This window comes from Colobus angolensis, unplaced genomic scaffold (assembly GCF_000951035.1).
Source record: "Colobus angolensis palliatus isolate OR3802 unplaced genomic scaffold, Cang.pa_1.0 Scaffold329, whole genome shotgun sequence".
NCBI lineage: Eukaryota > Metazoa > Chordata > Mammalia > Primates > Cercopithecidae > Colobus > Colobus angolensis.
Window position 1 is genome coordinate 9,388 of NW_012116588.1, and position 4,534 is coordinate 13,921.

Below are 4,534 nucleotides of genomic sequence, written 5' to 3' on the forward strand. Positions count from 1 at the left end.
TCTTGACCTATAAAAAGAGCTGTTTGCTGAAGAGAACAAACTTCCAGCCAGGCACGGTGGCTCATGCCTGTTATACCAGCACTTTGGGAGGCTGAGGCAGGCAGATCACCTGAGGTCAGTAGTTTGAGACCAGCTTGGCCAACACAGCTAAACCCTGTCTCTACTAAAAATACAAAATTAGCTAGGCATGATGGTGCATGCCTGTAATCCCAGGTACTGGGGAGGCTGAGGCAGGAGAATTCCTTGAACCTGGGAGATGGAGGTTGCAGTGAGGCAAGGTTGTGCCACCTCATTCCATCCTGGGTGACAGAGGGAGACTGTCTAAAAAAGAGAGAGAAAAGAGAAGAAACTTTCAATTTTCCAATTTGTTTAGATCCAGGAATAGACCAATTTGAAAAATCTTAAATAATATTAACTACTCAGGCCATAGTATTCTTCATAAAATGGCTGTAAGAGGCAGCAATACTAAGAGAAATGTGAATTTATGAACATAAGTCCTGCTTTTTCCCCCTCAGTTTGATTTAAATTTAATATCCTCCCACAATGGAAGATGATTTACAATAAAGAGATAAACTGGAAAGAATAAGAAAATGGAAACAAGATGTCATTTCTTTTTACTACCCAACAGATTTACCATATGTTTTAAAATGATGTTTGGCCATCTACAGTAAATTAAACAAAATGCTTTTTAAAATAACGTAACACTTTAAACTATTTTTACTACCAAACTCTCCCTCTCTTGTGAAATATCCATCTTACTAAGCAAAGGTTTATTGAAGCTCCACTTACATCTATGTTGTTTTTAGCTCATTTCCTTTTTAAAAAAGCAATTGGTGAGTTTATTTCCCAGTTTAGCTGTTATAATGAAATATAAAAGGCATTTCTGTTTTGGCCTCTAGTATAGCATTATCAAAAGCTACAAAACTCACAGCAAAATATAGGACAGTGTAAAATTAGAAACTGCTGGTGTTTCTTTAGCAGCAGTTGCTGCCCTTGCAGTTGTTTTCCTCTCTTGCCACCAGCCCAAATCTGAAAGTCACCTCTGTGTACCAGACAACAAACCCCAAGTGTGTTTTTAAAATAACAGCTTTAATATTCACATAGCATAGACTTCACCCTTTTAAAGTACACAATTTGGTGGGTTTTAGTATATTCACAGAGTTGTGTAATATTTACCATTGTCCATTTAGAACATTTTCTTCTCTACAAAAAAAAAAAAAAAAAAAACTCAAAAACTCCATACCTATTAGCATTCGTTCCCCATTCCTTCATTCTCCCAGGACCTGGCAATCACTAATCTACATTCTGTCTCCGTGGACTTGCCTATTGCAGACATTTCATATAAATGGAATCATAATTATGTGGCCTTTGTGACTGGCTTCTTCTTTCTTCCTTTTTTTTTTTTCCTTTTCTTTTAGAGACAGGGTCTCGCTATGTTGCCCAGGCTAGTTTCAAGCTCCTGGGCTCGAGGTGCCGTCAGGCGCCCGGCCCTCGCGTTCAGCTGCCGCTGCCGCCGAAGTGCGCGGTACTTGGCAGAGGTGCAGGGCCTGCATTCTCTCCTCCTTCCTCCTCGCCTCCAGCTGCCGGTAGGACCTTTCTCTCGCAGCCGCTGGGACCCCGTGTCTTCGCCAAGGCCGATCACGATGCCCTGAAAAGAAGGAGGTGATGGAATTAAACCACCCCCAATCACTGGAAGATTTGGAACCCCACTGAAAATTGATATTGGTGGATTGCTAAATGTTGGGAAATCTACTTTCTTCGATGTATTAACCAGTAGTCAGGCTTCAGCAGAAAACTTCCCTTTCGGCACCATTGCTCCTAATGAGAGCAGAGTACCTGTGCCAGATGAAAGGTTTGACTTTCTTTGCCAGTACCACAAACCAGCAAGCAAAATTCCTGCCTTTCTAAATGTAGTGGATATTGCTGGCCTTGTGAAAGGAGCTCATGATGGGCAGGGCTTGGGGAACGCTTTTTCTTTTTTCTTTTTTAATCCCATATTAATGCCTGTGATGGCATCTTTCATCTAACAGGTGCTTTTGAAGATGGTGATATCACGTATGTTGAAGGAAGTGTAGATCCTATTGAAGATACAGAAATAATACATGAAGAGCTTCAGCTTAAAGAGGAGGAAATGATTGGTAAACTAGATAAACTAGAAAAGGTGTCTGTGAGAGGAGGAGATAAAAAACTAAAACCTCTTTGGGAGGCCGAGGTGGGTGGATCACGAGGTCAGGAGTTCAAGACCAGCCTGGTCAATATGGTGAAACCCCGTCTCTACTAAAAATACAAAAATTAGCCGGGCATAGTGGCGCACGCCTGTAATCCCAGCTACTTGGGAGGCTGAGGCAGGAGAATTGCTCGAACCCGGGAGGTGGAGGTTGCAGTGAGCCGAGATTGCACCACTGCCCTCCAGCCTGGGCGACAGAGCAAGACTCTGTCGAAAGAAAGAAAGAAAGAAGGACAGAAAGAGAGAGAGAGAGGGAGAGGAAGGAAGGGAGGGAGGGAGGGAAGGAAGGAAGGAAGGAAGGAAGGAAGGAAGGAAGGAAGGAAGGAAGGAAGGAAATTAAAGAGTGGGTGGACAAATGTGACCCAGGTGCCTTTGTCACTCATTTTAGTGGGGCCTTGGCAAGAATTGAGTGCTGAGGAGAGACAGAAGTAACTGGAAGCGAACACGACACAAAGTGCTTTGCCAAAGATCATTAAGGCTGGGTTTGCAGCACTCCAACTAGAATACATTTTCACTGCAGGCCCAGATGAAGTGCGTGCATGGACCATCAGGAAAGGGACTAAGGATCCTCAGGCTGCAGGAAAGATTCACACGGATTTTGAAAAGGGATTCATTGTGGCTGAAGTAATGAAATACGAAGATTTTAAATGGGAAGGTTCTGAAGATGCAGTCAAGGCTGCTGGAAAGTATAGACAACAAAGCAGAAATTATATTGTTGAAGATGGATATATGATCTTCTTCAAATTTAACACACCTCAACAACCGAAGAAGACAGATAATGCATGTTTTACAGTACTCCAGACGTCTACACTTAATAAAACATTTGGGGAAAAAAACAAACAAACAAACTCCTGGGCTCAAGCAATCCTCCTGCCTCGGCCTCCCAAAGTGCTGGGATTACAGGCATGAGCCACCATGCCCGGCCACCTTTTTTCACTTAGCTTAATGCTTTCAAGGTTTATTCATGTTGCAGAATGTATCAGTACTTCATTCCTTTTTATGGTCAAATAATATTCCATCATATGGATATACTACATTTTGTTTAATCATTCACCAGATGATGGACATTTAGGTTGTTCTTGTGTTGTTAAGAACAATACTATTACTAACATTTATGTACAAGTTTTTATGTGGATATATGTTTTTATTTTTCATGATTATATGTACAAGGAATGAAGTTGCTGGGTCATATGATAACCTTTTGAGGAACTGCCAGACTATTTTCCAAAGTGACTGCACCATTTAGCATTCCCAGTTGCAGTGCATGAGAGTGCCTATTTCTCCACATTCTAACACTTGCTATCTGTCTTTTTGATTATAGCCTTTCTAGCGGGAATGATTTTGATTTGCATTTCTCTGGTGGCTCATGACATTGAGAATCTTTTCGTGTGCTCATTGTCCATTTGCATACCTTCTTTTGAAAATGTCTTTTCAGATGCATTTTTTTAAAATTATGGGTTTTATCTTAATATTGGGTCATAAGAGTTTTGTAGAATATATTCTGAATACAAGTCCCATATCAGATATATGATTTGCGAGTATTTTCTCTCATTCTGTGGGTACTTGCACTTTCTTGATGGTATTTTTTGAAGCACTAAAATTTTTAGTTTTCATGAATACCAGTTTATCTATTTATTTCTTTGGTTGCTTGTGCTTTTAATGTTGTGTCTAAGAAACCATTCTCTAACTCAAGAAAATTTACTTTAGGGGGTCATAGTGGCTCACACCTGTAATCTCAGCACTTTTGGGAGGTTGAGACTTGAGACTAGGAGTTGAAGATTAGCCTGGGCAAAATAGTGAGACCCTGTCTCAAAAAAAAAAAAAAAAAAAAGATTAAAAAGTAGTCAGGAGTGGCGGCATATTTCTGTGGTCCTGGCTACTCAGGAGGCTGAGGTGGGAGGATTGCTTGAGCCCAGGAGGTGGAGGCTATAGTGGACCATGTTCACACCTCTGCACTCCAGCCTGGGTGACAGAGTGGGACCCTGTCTCCAAAAATAAATAAATAAAAATTTTAAACATATATTTTTTCTATAAGTTGTATAGTTTTACTTCTTACATTTTGAGTTTATTTTTATGTATGATGTGACATAGGAGTCCAAATTAATTTTTTTGCAATTCACATGTCCCAGCACCATATATTGAAAGGCTCTTTCTCACTGAATTTTCTTGGCATCTTTGTCAAAAATCAGTTGACCATGAACGTAAGGGTTTATTTCTGGGCTCTAATTGTATTGCATTGATCTATGTGAATGTTGAATGTTCTTATACCAGTACCGCACTGTCTTCATTGCTGTAGCTTTGTGCTCG

The 4,534-nt window shown here is 40.6% G+C and overlaps 1 pseudogene; it reads left to right on the forward strand.

Moving 5' to 3' along the window:
* The first annotated feature begins 1,634 nt into the window (after positions 1 to 1,634).
* The window catches only part of LOC105518768, a 9,254-nt pseudogene continuing 6,354 nt past the window's right edge, over positions 1,635 to 4,534 (forward strand).